The sequence below is a fragment of the Colobus angolensis genome, unplaced genomic scaffold (assembly GCF_000951035.1).
Source record: "Colobus angolensis palliatus isolate OR3802 unplaced genomic scaffold, Cang.pa_1.0 Scaffold58, whole genome shotgun sequence".
Lineage (NCBI taxonomy): Eukaryota > Metazoa > Chordata > Mammalia > Primates > Cercopithecidae > Colobus > Colobus angolensis.
In genome coordinates this window covers 1,647,438-1,662,585 of record NW_012119376.1, presented here as the reverse complement: position 1 = coordinate 1,662,585, position 15,148 = coordinate 1,647,438, and the positions used below count along the sequence as shown (strand labels likewise).

The window sequence follows — 15,148 nt, the reverse complement described above, 5'->3', positions numbered from 1 at the left end:
TTCACAGCTGAATTCTATCAGACATTCAAAGAATAATTAGTACCATTCCTATTGACGGTATTCAAAAAAGTAGAGAAAGAGGGAGTCCTCCCTAAGTCATTCTGTGAAGCCAGTATCACCCTAGTACCAAAACCAGGAAAGGACATAACAACAAAAAAAGAAAACTACAGACCAATATCCCTGATGAACATAGAAGCAAAAATCCTCAATAAAATACTAGCTAACAAAATCCAACAGCATATGAAAAAAATAATACACCATGATCAAGTGGGTTTTATACCAGGGATGCCGGGATGGTTTAACGTACACACGTCAATAAATGTGATACCCCACATAAACAGAATTAAAAACAAAAATCACATGATCATCTCAATAGATGAAGAAAAAGCATTTGACAAAATCCAGCATCGCTTTGTGATTAAAACCCTCAGCAAAGTCGGCATTGAAGGGACACACCTTAATGTAATAAAGCCATCTACAACAAACCCACAGCCAATATAATACCAAACAGGGAAAAGTTGCAAGCATTCCCTCTGAGAACTGGAACAAGACAAGGATGCCCACTCTCACTACTTCTAGTCAACATAATACTGGAAGTCCTAGCCAGAGAAATCAGACAAGAGAAAGAAATAAAGGGCATCCAGACTGGTATAGAGGAAGCCCAACTGTCACTGTTTGCTGATGATATGATCGTATACCTAGAAAACCCTAAAGACTCCTCCAGAAAGCTCCTAGAACTAATAAACTAATAAACTCAGCGAAGTTTCAGGATATAAAATCAATCTACACAAATCAGTAGCTTTGCTATACACCAACAGTGACCAAGCTGAGAATCAAATCAAGAACTCAACCCCTTTTACAATAGCTGCAAAAAAATAAAATAAAATACTTAGAAATATAACTAACCAAGGAGGTGAAAGACATCTACAAGGAAAACTCCAAAACACTGCTGAAAGAAATTATAGACTACAAAAACAAATGGAAACACATCCCATGCTCATGGATAGGTAGAATCAATATTGTGAAAATGACCATACTGCCAAAAGCAATCTACAAATTCAATGCAATTTCCATCAAAATACCACCATCGTTATTCACAGAATTAGAAAATACAATCCTAAAATTCATATGAAACCAAAAAACTCAAGACTAAGCAAAAAGAACAAATCTGGAGGCATCACATTACCAGACTTCAAACTATACTGTAAGGCCATAGTCACCAAAACAACATAGTACTGGTATAAAAATAGGCACATGGACCAATGGAACAGAATGGAGATCCCAGAAATAAAGCCAAATACTTACAGCCACTGATCTTCGATAAAGCAAACAAAAACACAAAGGGGGGAAAGAGCACCCTATTCAACAAATGGTGCTGGGATAATTGGCAAGCTACATGTAGAAGAATGAAACTGGATCCTCATCTCTCAACTTATACAGAAATCAACTCAAGATGGACCAAAGACTTAAATCCAAGACCTGAAACCATAAAAATTTTAGAAGATAACATCAAAAAAAAAAAAAATCCTTCTAGATATTGGCTTAGCAAAGACTTCATCACCAAGAACCCAAAAGCAAATGCAACAAAAACGAAGATAAATAGATGGAACTTAAACTGAAAATCTTCTGTACAGCAAAAGAAACAACCAGCAGAGTAAACAGACAGCACACAGAGTGGGAGAAAATCTTCAGAATCTATACATCTGACAAAGGACTAATATACAGAATCTACAAGAAACTCAAAGAAATCAGCAAGAAAAAAAACAATCCCATTAAAACCTGGGCTAAGGACATAAATAGCAAATGCTCAAATTAAGATATACAAATGACCAACAAACATATGAAAAAATGCTCAACATCACTAATGATCAGGGAAATGAAAATCAAAACTAAATGTGATACCACCTTACTCCTGAAAGAATGGCCATAATCAAAAAATAAAAAATAATAGATGTTGGCATGGATATGGTGAAAAACGAACACCTTTACACTGCTGATGGGAATGTAAACTAGTACAACCACTATGGAAAGCCGTGTGGAGATTCTTTAAAGAACTAAAAGTAGATCTACCATTTGATCCAGCAATCCCACTCCTGGGTATCTACCCAGAGGAAAAGAAGTCATTGTATGAAAAAGACACTTGCACGTGCATGTTTATAGCAGCACAATTCACAACTGCAAAAATATGAAACCAGCCTAAATGCCATCAATCAACAAGTAGATAAAGAAAATTTGGTGTATATATACCATAGAATACTACTCAGCCATAAAAAGGAATGAAATGATGGCATTCACAGCAACTTGGATGGAATGGTAGACCATTATTCTAAGTGAAGTAATGCAGGAATGGAAAACCAAACATCATATGTTCTCACTCATAAGTGGGAGCTAACCTATGAGGACACAAAGGCATAAGAATGATACAGTGGACTTTGGGGATGCCAGGGAGAGTATTAGGGGAGTGAGGAATAAAAAACTACACATTGAGTACAATGTGCACTGCTCAGGTGATCGATGCAACAAAATCTTAGAAATCACCACAAAAGAACTTATCTATGTAATTAAATACCACCTATTCCTCAGAAACTATTGAAATGAAAAATAATAATAATTGTTAAAAGAAGATAACAACTAAGCTAAGGGTTGACTTTTTTGAAAAGATAAACAATATCAACAAGCCCCTAGCTAGATTACCTTTTTAAAAAGAGAAGACTCAAATAAATAAAATCAGACGTGAAAGAGAAAACATTACAACTGAAGCAATAAAATGAAAAGATTTTAAGGGATTATTATGAACGATTATATGCCAAAAACAAGCAACAAAAGCAATAATAGACAAATGAGACTGCATCAAATTAAAAATCTTCTGCATAGCAAAACAATCAACAAAGTGAACAGGCAACCCCTGGCATGGGAGAAAGTATTTGTAAATTATATCTGATAAAGAATTAATATCTAAAATCTCTAAGGAAATCATCCAATGCAATAGCAAAAAAAAAACAAAAATAACCTGATAAAAAAATGGTCAAACGACTTGAAATGACATTTCTTCAAAAAAGACACACGCATATGGCCAGCAAATATACAAAAAGGTGCTCACCTTCACTAATCATTAGGGAAATGCAAATTAAAGCTACAATAAGATATCACCTCACACAAGTTAAAATGGCTATTATTAAAAAAAAAAAAAAAGGATGTGGACAAAGGGAACCCTTGTACACTGTTGATGGGAATGTTAATTGGTGCAGCCACTATGGAAAACAGTATGGAGGATCCTCAAAAGTAGAAAACAGAACTACCATATGATCCAGGATTCTACGTATATATTCAAAAGAGTTGCAATCAGGGTCTCAAAGAGGCATCAGCATTCCCATGTTTTTGCAGCATTATTGACTGTGGTAAAGACATGGAAACAACCTAAATGTCCAATGAGAGATGAGTGATAAATAAAAGGTGTATATACACAGAATGGATTTTTATTCAGCCCTTAAAAAGGAATAAATCCTTCCATTTGCTAAAATGTGGATTCAGCTGAAATAACATTGTTGTACGTGAAATAAACCAGACTACATGATCCCATATCAAGAATATAAAATAGCCAAAGACATAGAAGCAGAGAGTAGAATGGTGGTTACCTGGGGCTGAGAAGGGAATCAAGGAGGTATTAGCCAAAGGGTACATTTCAGTTATACAAGGTAAGTCCTTGAGATCTACTATACAACATAAAAGCCATAATTAACAATATTCTAGTGTGTACTTAAAACTTGTTAAGTGAGTAGATCTTATGTTAAATGTTTGTATCACCAAAAAAACGGAGAGAGAAAGGTTTTACAGGTGATGGTTATGTTTATGGCACTGTTTATGGTGATGGTTTCAATGGACTTATACTCACCTGCAAACTCATCAACATGTGTACGTTATGTATACCTTTTTGTATATAAATCATACTTCAATTTTTAAAAAATGAATTAGGCCAGGCACAGTGGCTCACACCTGTAATCCCAGCACTTTGGGAGGCCAAGGCGGGTGGATCACTTGAGGCCAGGAGTTCAAGACCAGCCTGGCCAACATTGTGAAACCCCGTCTCTACTGAAAATACAAAAATGAGCCAGATGTGGTGGTGTGGACCTGTAATCCCAGCTACTCAGGAGGCTGAGACAGAGAATCGCTTGAACCTGGGAGGCGAGGTTTGCAGTGAGCCGAGGTCACTTGTCGTCCAGCCTGCGTAACAAGCGCAAGACTCTGTATAAGAAAAAAAAAATTGAAATGAAATGAAATCTGGAGGAAGCCACTGAAAGAGTTGAATGTGGCTTCCTCTGGGAGCAGAACAGGGCATGAAGAGGAAACTAAAGGGCAGGTGGTGGGTCAGGGAGTTTCTGCTTTTTTAATATAAACATTTTAGAACTTTTGATGGTTTCATTCTGAAAAACATTGAAATCAACTTTAAAAAGGAACACTACAACACAACTGGGAGAAAAACCTGACACGCCCACCCCTCCCTTGCACAAGTGAGTGTGTAATACTGCAGTGTCATCTAATGTCTGTGTTGCTATAGACTGGGAGCTCTGTCACAAAGGCAGGGACCACATCTTCTTTACAGACTGCTGTATTCACAGGTCTGACACCTTCTAGGCGCTAATACATATTTGTTGAATGAAAAAAAAATGTGTAAGAAACATTTCGCAGTGGTAGAAGCAGCACCCAGAGGACAAATGTGACAAATGATACAGAGATAGGCTTACTACAGTTTGACATCAGGCACTGGCACAGAGCAGGAGCTCAGAAAGGTGTGGAATTTTGCTCTTTATTAAAGAAGATTGGTGATGCTGTGTCCAGAATTGGTGGGTTCTTGGTCTCGCTGACTTCAAGAATGAAGCCGCGGACCGATGCGGTGAGTGTTACAGTTCTTAAAGACGGTGTGTCCAGAGTTTGTTCCTTCAGATGTTCAGATGTGTCCAGTTTCTTCCTTCTGGTGGGTTCGTGGTCTTGCTGATTTCAGGAGTGAACCCGCAGACTTTCACAGTCAGTGTTGCAGTTCATAAAGGTAGTGCAGACCCAAAGAGTGAACAACAGCAAGATTTATTGCTAAGAGCGAAACGACAAAGCTTCCACTATGTGGAAGGGTACCTAAGTAGGTCGCCCCAGGTGGCTCGGTTTCCAAGGGTACCTAAGTAGGTCGCCCCAAATAGCTCCGTCAGCCTGCTTTTATTCCCTTATCTGGCCCCACCCACATCCTGCTGATTGGTCCATTATTTTACAGAGAGGTAATTGGTCCATTTTACAGACAGTTGATTGGTCCATTTTACAGAGCGTTGATTGGTCCGTTTTGACAGAGTGCTGATTGGTGAGTTTACAATCCTTTAGCTAGACACAGAGTGCTGATTGGTGCGTTTACAAACCTCTAGCTAGATACAGAGTGCTGATTGGTGCATCCACAAACCCCGAGCTAGACAGAGTGCTGATTGGTGCATATACAATCCTCCAGCTAAACATGAAAGTTCTCCAAGTCCCCACCCTACTCAGGAGCCCAGCTGGCTTCACCTAGTGGATCCTAGGCAGGGCCTACAAGGAGAGCTGCCCACCATTTCCGCGCAGCGCACCCGCACTCCTCAGCCCTTGGGCGGCGGATGGGACCCGCCGCTGTGGAGCGGCAGAGGGTGGTCTGGGAGTCCGGGGAGGCTCGGGCCAGGCGGGAGCAGGGTGGTGGGGGGCCTCGGGCTTGGCAGGCTGCAGGTCCCGAGCCCTGTCTGGCGGGGAGGCGGCTGAAGCCCTGCGAGATTTTGGGCGCCTGTAATGCTGGGGGACCTGGCGCACCCTCTACAGCTGCTGGCCTGGGTGCTAAGGCCCTCACTGCCCTGGCCAGCTGGGCCGGTGGGCAGCTCGCAGTGCGGGGCCCACCAAGCGCGTGCCCACCTGACTCACGCTGGCCCCCAAGTACGCAGGCAGCCCCAGTTCGTGCCCGCGCCTCTCCCCCCACACCTCCCTGCAAACAGAGGGAGCCAGGCTCTGGCCTCGGCCCGCCCAGAGAGAGGCTCCCACAGGGCAGCAGTGGGCTGAAGGGCTCCTCAAGCGCCCCCAGAGTGGACACTCAGGCCGAGGAGGCACTGAGGGCGCGTGAGGGCTGCTAGCACGTTGTCACCTCTCAATGAGAGAGAGAGAGGTTGGTAGTCCGAGGAGGGAGCGAGATCAAGGAAGACATTATCATGGCTGGGATATCAGAACATTGTTTGCAGTACTAAAAATAAGCATCCAGTGGAAGGAGGGACTTAAACGATGCCAGAGAGAGACGCTGAAGATAATCTCTGCAAAATATGGAAAATTATGATTTTTCTGTTGTGGAATTTCAGATGTTCTTCCTCCTCCCCTTCCAGAGCTAGCAGTTCTGCCATGTTTTAATGATTGCTTGGGCAGTCACAGTGCCTTGCTAACCACATTCCCCACCTCCCTTCTGAAAAAACACATGTTCCCTACAATATTCAATGTGTCTACTTAATGTTTGGCCTCTATGTGCCTTGAGGAGCTCCAAATGATTCCAGTTAAGCAAAACAGGTCATGAATGTTATTAAGGGGAATTCAAATTGAATTCTCTCCAGGGAAACATCACCATAAAACCAGGTAGACTTTAGAAAGTGGGACTGCATGGAAGCACATCACTTAAAATCACTGCTGACGTGTGCCAGGAGATGTGTTGGAGGAAAATGTTCTGAAGTGGATTATTGGCCTCCTTTATGGATTAATCACTCTGATATTTGTGATTTAGAATCAGGAAGAAAGCACATTACCTCATTACAGGAATTCATTCTGGGAGGCATTCACAATTTGCCTCTTTCCCCAGGGATGGGCGGAGGGACTTGTAACCTTGAAAACATTCTTGCATGTAAGAAGTACAGAAAAATATTATATATTTCTGCATAAGGAGAAGCAGTGGAAAGTTTTTGTTTGTTCTGTTTGCTTTTTTTTTTAATCTAACGTAAGTTGACTGTGCCGAAAACTACATTATCTGATGACCACATCTCTAAGGTAGGCAGTATGGTTTATAGCACTTTACCAAAAGGGAAGCTGAGGCTCAGTGGATAGTATCCAAGGTGAACTAACAAATTGGTGGATGAGCTCAGAGTTGATCCCAAATATAGATGACATAACTGCATAAGCAGGACCAGTTAAATTTGTGACGCCCAGTGCAAAATAAAAATGTGGAGCCTCTTGTTCAAAAATGATGTAAGACTTTCAAGATGGTCACAGCAGATCCTTAAAACAAGTGTGATCCCCTTCTGAGCACAACACCCTGTGTAATTGCACAGGATACAAATGCGTAAGCCTGCCCCATGTGTAGATGCCTCCCAGATTCTGTCCACTGAAAAGAATTGGGACAGCTTTGATGAATATTAAACTGTGATTATGCCTTAGAATATTGTCTTGAAAAATACTGTTAAACCCTCTGAATATCAAAAATGGACTTCTACAATGATACTTGTAACTGAATTAGAGATAATTTCAATATCATTTCGGATTAGCTCCTTCTATTTGATATTTACCTGTGAATGGATGCATTAATTTTTTGGCTTTACCATACACTTCACTGAGGAGACCATTTTGAGCTCTGTTTCCATCTAAGCTGATGTCCTTTGTCCTATTTCTGAGACCTATAGGCTGTTCATCAGGAATCTCAGCAGACCCCCACACACACCGTGACGACCTCACAGCCACACAATCCCCACTGCTGCTCACCCCACCTGACACAGAGTGAAGACTCAAGAAACATTCATTGAGTAAATGAATGAGTGCATGAACTCTAGGAAACTGCAGCAGAATTTCAGATTTTCAAAAATGGAGCAAGAAGCAGTCTCCATGCAATCAATATTCAGGCAATGGTCCAAGGGACCTATAGAATGGTTCTAAAATTAGACCATTAGCTCTCAAGAGAGGGCAAGGTCTAAAATCAGCATTTGAGCCAAAAGTCAAACCTGTCCTTGAAAAGTCCTTCAGGAGCTTCAGGTTGGAGGTACCATGAGAGGCTCACAGAAACCTACTGGGTGGGAAGCTGATGCACATCCCATATCTTATCCCACCCTGGGGCACATGCTCATTGCTTGCCAAGCTGTGCAGTAAATTCCAGTAGGTTAAATGCACATGTGATGTAACTGTTTCTTAAGAGGTAAGTCAGTGCCTTCTCTGAAGGAAGTGTTTATTACTTTATGTCTGCAGCGTTTCTTCCCCCTCCTCAGGGGAAGTTGTAAAATTCTGAGCTCTGCATTTTATAAGACACTTAGTCTTGCGTTAAAACTTCACCCACAGTGATTTATCTTGCATCTTGCAACATTTCTGTATCTCACACATTTTGTATAATGAGCATGAATTACTTTTATAGTCAGTGGGAAAAAAAAAAAAACTTTACAGGGAGATTTTATACTTAGATCATTTTTTGGTTCTGAGCAAAACATTAAAAGAAAAGCTTTCCAGTGCTCTGTCCCCATCCATCACCATCTAGCCTTCAGAGCAGTACAGGAGCCTGGCATCCAGGCTGAACACTAAACTGCTGAAATGTGTATCTCAGATTCTCCACTTAATCTCTCTAGGCCTCAGTGTCCTCATCTGTAAAATGGTAGTAATACAGTACCTTCTCCAAAGAGCTGCTCATATAACCTTTAGCACATGTGCATTCAGTGTGGTTAGCTAATTAGCTCTTATTGCATAGGAGTCTGTGTCTTCGGTGCTAATAGCCTAGATCTCAAACAACCTAATTCCTTATCTAAATGTGAATAATAGAGCAAGTTTTTAAATCCTCTTTAAAATAATCTCAAAAATAGAAAGGTGGCATAGCTAGAAAAGAAAGGGATGACATATCGACCTCACTGCGCTCCTCAAGGGCTCCAGTGACCACCCCAACTCATGACAGAATAGGATGAAATTTGGCCATGTAGCAAAAAGAGCTATGAGCTTGACAATGTCATTTTTTAAACTGACTATATATCATTTATACTCAGTCAACATCCAAAGTAGATTTGAATGTTGTACATACCACTTGGAATCTGAAAATGTTTTCCCTTCCACTTTATTGGTGGAAAGGCAGTTTTCTAATAATTCTCAATGAAGACCCTGTGCTAATAGATGCTGTCTATCTTTGAACCACTTGTCCCTTGGTTTTACAACATCACACTTTTCTATTTTGCTTCCCTGTGACTAGCCCATCTTTCTTGATGTCCTTTTTGGGCTCATCCTCCTTGACCTTATCCCTTAAATGTTAACCTTTTCCAAGGACCTCTCATGGGCCCACTTCCTTCATGGGCCCACTTCCTTCAGACCCTACTCTTCCTGGGTCTCAGTCTGTCCTGATAGTTTCAACCATGATCTTTTTTTATTTTGCCAATGAACTTGATACCTGTATTGCCAAATAAGTCCTTTCTTCAAAGTCCAAATCCATAGAACTGACTGACTTCAGAACATCTCCACTTGGATATTTTACAGGTACCTCAAACTCAACATGTCCAGACTGAACTCATCATCCCTTCAAACAATCTCCCTTATAGCATTCCCTCTCTCAGGAAATGGCAACTGTTTCCACCCTACTAATCAAGCCAGGAATCTGTGATTAATCCTTAACTCATCTCGTTTCCCTCACTGCCTAAATCTAATCAATCATCATGTCATCTTAATTCTATTTGTTAAATCAGTGCCTGTCAAATTTCTTTTACTGTAAACTAAAACACACATAACTGAAATAGAAGTTTCACAAAATAATTCTTATCATCATTATATGCAAGGCCCTGTATTTTCTCTTCTGTTGACATCTGTTACTGTTTTAAAATGCTAGTAACCAGTGAGTTACTGACAAATGTTTAACAACCAGTTAGCTCTTCTGGAGGCAAGGGAGGGAATATCTGATGTGTAGCATTTGCCCATATCCTTGGTGTGAATACTCCCACTATGGTGGAATTCAAGCTACCAACCAACCAGCTTGCAAACCACCTAAAGATTTAACAACCAGTTCTCATGACAATCTCCGGCATGCCACACTCATGACTCAACAGTTTGATAGACACTGATCTAAGTGTTCTTAAATCTTTCGACTAATTTTCATTGCCAGTGCTGTTGTTCCTCTCCTAGCCACTATCATTTCTGATACGATTGGTTCAGTTGAATCTGAGCTATTTCAGATTTATTTCATATCTTCAAATACTTTCTATTTGCACACTAGGATGGAGTCTACAGTTCTTACCATGGATTAAAAATCAACCCATGGGGCTGGGTGCGGTGCCTCAAGTCTGTAATCCCAGCACTTTGGGAGGCCGAGATGGGCGGATCACAAGGTCAGGAGATCGAGACCATACTGGCTAACACGGTGAATCTCCGTCTCTACTAAAAAACATACAAAAAACTAGCTGGGTGAGGTGGCGGGCGCCTGTAGTCCCAGCTACTCGGGAGGCTGAGGCAGGAGAATGGCGTAAACCCGGGAGGCGGAGCTTTCAGTGAGCTGGGATCCAGCCACTGCACTCCAGCCTGGGCAACAGAGCGAGACTCCATCTCAAAAAAAAAAAAAAAAAAAATCAACCCATGTTTTGGCACCTGCCTGCTCCTTCTGCCCTCTCTTCCTTAATCACAACAAAAGTGTTCTCTTCTTGAACTTCTGGGAGCATTCTCTTGTTCTCGGTTCTTTAGACATGCCCTTTTTTTTGGCTAGAAAGTTCTTCCCTCCTATCTTTACTCAATGAATTCTTATCCTTTCTATCACAGTTTAAATGCTACTTTATTCATTCATTCATTCTTCTAGTGTGTGACAGGCATTCTGATAAATGCTGAGGATCCAAGGAGAGGTAAAAATAAACACAATCCCTCACCCCACAGAACTTACACAGTAGAGGGGGAGAAACATGTTATTTAAATAAAGATATTCAAATTTAAGCCCTAGTTCTATAAGAACTTATAAAAATCTGTCCTAATCTGTAGATCAGGGGAGACTTTCCCTGAGTAGGTGATAATTGATCAATTGTACCAGTTGAGCTAATATAGAAAGGATACATATAACCTAATTAGTCTAAGGGGTGGCTAACTAACAGTACAGGCAGAAAAAAGAATATGTGAAAACTCACATTGCAGGAGGGAACATGACAAGATCCAGGAACCAAATGAAAGCCAGTGTGACAGGAATGCAAAGAGGAACAGGAGCAAGATATGAGATGGGGCCAAAGAGACAGATAGAAGCCACTCTATGAAGAGCACTCTAGACTTTGTTGAAACTTTGGGTCTCTAACAAAAAAACCAGTGGGAGGCCTTTGACATGTTGAAAGCAGGGATACGGTGTGTTCATACTTCTGGTTTGGAAAGATCACTCTGGCAGCAGTGAGGATGACATGGAAGGGGGAAAAAAGAGATGTAGAGACAAATTAGGAACTATCACAGTCCTCCAAACAGAAATGCTTCTAACACAAATTAAGATGCTGGTGATGCACATGGGAAAAATCAACATATTAGAGAGATGTAAGGGGTAACCTTGATAAGACAAGATAATAGATTGGACAATTACTCATGCTCTTCCTTTCCAACTTGGGCCTGGCAGAATGGCTCTCACAAAGAAGGGTGGTGAGACAAAAAGGGCCATTCTGCCATCAACAAGGTGGTGACCTCATTGATGATACACCACCAACATTCACAAGCACGTCTATGGAGTGGGCTTCAAGAAGTCTGCCCCTTGGGCACTCAAAGAGATCTGGAAATTTGCCACGAAGGGGATGGGAACTCCAGATGTGTGCATTGATACCAGGCCCAACAAAACTGTCTGGGCCAAAGGAATAAGGAATGTCCCATACTGTATCCATGTGTGGTTGTCTAGAAAATGTTCTGAGGATGAAGATTCACCAGATAAGTTCTATACTTCCATTACCTATGTACCTGTTACCACTTTCAAAAATCTACAGACAGTCAATGTGGATGAGAACTAACTGCTGATCGTCAAATACATCAAATAAAGTTATAAAATTGTAAAATAATAATAATAATAATAATAATGGATTAACTAAATGCTATGAATGAGAGGGAAGTATCAAGGATGACTTGCGATGTTTGAGTTACAAAACTGAATGAATGATAGTACTGTCTGCAGAAATAAATACTGGAGGTTTGGGGAGAACGAACATGATTTTGTCTTTAGATATATTGAGTTTGAGGTATCTTTAAGATGGGCAAAATGAGATGTCTTAAGAACAGTTTGATAAACTGCCTAGAATAGAGGAGAGATCTGGGTTAGGATATCAGTTTGTAAAATACCTGTGTATAGGTAGTGAACATGATGCCATAGCCGTGAATGAACTCGTCAACTGAGAATGCATGAGAGAAAACAGTCTGGAAACCAAGATTTAAGCAAATCCAAAAATTAGTGGTAGGGTAGTGAAGGGTGCACTGACAAAGGGAAGAGGAACAGCCAAGTGGTAGGAGGAAAACCAGGAGAAGCTGATGTCAAAGACCAGTATCTTTTGGTCGAATAGCAAGAAGAGACACCAGACTGCTGTGGGTGAAAGTGAGTACAATGTACAGACAGGGCGTCAGTGAATCTGGACCACTTATTGGAGAAGTTTGCCTTTGAAGAGGAGAGACCTCAGTAGTACTTGTGAAATATTTGGGAACTTTTGGTTGTGCTTTAATGAGAGGCATTTGAACACATTCATCAGCTATGAAAAACACCAGTTTGAAAGAAAGTTAAATACACAAGAGAAAGAAAGACTAAAGGCAAGTGGGAGGTTTAAAAAAAGTTGGGGACTAATCCCTGTGTACCCATGGCACCCCTACACTTACCCTTTCTTAATTCTCACTACACTTGTAATTCTTAATTATCTGTATTTCTCATTACATTGTACTCCATGAGGACAGGAATTAGCTCTGCCTCATTTACTTTTTTTTGATTGATGCATTATAGGTGTACACAGTTTCAAGGTACATGTGTAATTTAATTCATTCATGTAACCTGTTTACTTTGTATCATTTGTGAATAGCAAAGCACTGAGATAGGAGGCATGAATAAATGTTATTTTTTAAATTGTACATTAAAGTGAATGAAATTGGAGGTACATTTAATAAAATAGACAGTCAAAAAATCTTATTATACTAATATGTGCATATATATGCATGCACACATATCATGGTTATTGACTTCTTAGGCTAAAATTAAAATTGGTACCATGACCATAAGCATACGTTATTTGAGCACTAAGACAAGAAGACCTTAGAAGGAGAGAAATTAAAAGTCAGCCAAGAACTAGGAACTCTCCAGATAGATGGGCAAGGCCATGAGTCATCTTTGTGCAGAGAATTGAGCCTTGATAAAAATCAAGGAAACAAATGGTGAAAGAACAACTTGTTAAGACAAGTGGATGCGTCATTCACACTGATCCAGGTGAAACCCCAAATAACAAGATTTCTTTATCTGAGATTGTTTGATGACCTACTGAGTTAAGAAAACCAAACCAAACCAAACAAGAAACGCTCAATTCCATTTTGGAGACAATATTGAATGCCTCATTTAGGGAAGCAAGTCAATGCAGCAAAAAAGAAATCAGATGTGCACTTCTTTCCCAGCTTTGCCAGTTTTATGATAAGTTCTTTAGTCTGATCTCAGTTTCTTTACCTGTTTAAAGAGAATAATCATACCTAATAGGGTGGATGTATAAAGTAAAGGAGATTACATATCATGTTTATGAGCACCACACTCAGAATAGCTGTCTGCTTCTCTGCCTTGTAGGTTGCAAACCTGAGAATTTCACATTGCATTGGCAGTTCTGACATAGTTTCATTTATACCCCATAAGCTCTGATTCATACAATAGTACAATGAGAATGCCATGCTATGTCTAGAATTGCTGAGAAGACTAGATGACATCGTGTGCTGAAGGAGCTTTGTGAAATACAAAGAACTACTTAAACGAGTATTCAGCAGATGACAGCCCATGTGCCAAATCCAGCCCACCACCTGGATTTTTGTTTGTTTGTTTTATGACTCAAAAGCTAAGAATTGTTTTTACATTTTTAAATAGTTGAAAAAATCAAAAGATGAATATTTCATGATGTGAAAATACATCAAATTCAAATTTCAGTGTCTATAAATAAAGTTTTATTGAAACACATCCACACTCACTTGTTTACATATTGTCTATGGCTGCTTTTGCACTACAATGGCAGAGTTGAGTAGTTGTGATTGAGACCATATGGGAATATTTACTATCTGGTTCCTTACAGAAAAGGTTTCCCTACTCCTGACTTAAATTAAATATAGTGACAAAAAGCATAAAGATTTTAGGGATTTTTTTGAGATTAAAAAAATTTGTAAGTTATTGGCGAAGTGTCTGCACTATAGTAATGGCTCAATAAATGGATGTTGCTGTTTATATTCCTTCATTAGGTTATTAATTCAACAAATAGTTATTGAGTGCATACTCTGCCAGATACTGCTCCAAGAACCACAGAATACAGCAATGAACATAATTGGACAAAATTCCTTTGCTCATTGAACAGATAATAAACAGGTAAATAAAAATAAGTAGAGTATATTATATGGCTGGGAGAAAAAATAAAGGGAGAGAGAACAGACATTTTGAGGGTAGAAGTTGCAATTTTTAGATGCAGTGGCCAGGGCAGACATCACTGGAAAGGCGACATTTGAATGAAAACCTGAAGGACACAAGGGAGTCCAGGGGGGTGCTGTGGGGGTGGTGAGGAGTATTGTTCCAGGCAGGGGAAAAATACAAAAGCTCGGAGACAGAGAGAGCTTAGAGTGTTCGAGGAACACCAAGGAGTCGATGGGCTGAAGTGGCAGGGAACGGTGGGGAGAATAACAGGAGATTAGATCAGAAGAGTACTGGGTAGGGCTTTGAAGAACCATCTAGGGACTCTGGCTTTTATTCTGAGTAGGAGAGGAAGCAAGTTTTGAGCAGAACAGTGGCATGGCCTGACTCACATTTAATCCAGATCCATCCGGCTGCTCCAGCACAAACACCCTGTAGCACAGACTGATTAAAATTTTGTAAGTTGATTTACAACATCAGTTACAGCTAAATGGTATTAAATTGGGGGAATATCGCATATTCTCTCCATGGAAATTAATAAACCACTTGATGGGTACACAGCACCTTCCTTACATTATTTAAGACAATGTCAGAATGATG

General features: G+C 40.2%; 1 protein-coding gene and 1 pseudogene across 3 annotated transcripts in view; both read left to right on the top strand.

Annotated features, from left to right (window-relative positions):
* AIG1 (androgen-induced 1) overlaps positions 1–15,148 on the top strand; it is a 276,547-nt gene that overhangs the window by 252,080 nt on the left and 9,319 nt on the right. The gene's annotated exons all lie outside the window — the stretch shown is intronic.
* Positions 11,532–11,936, top strand: LOC105526136 (annotated as a pseudogene).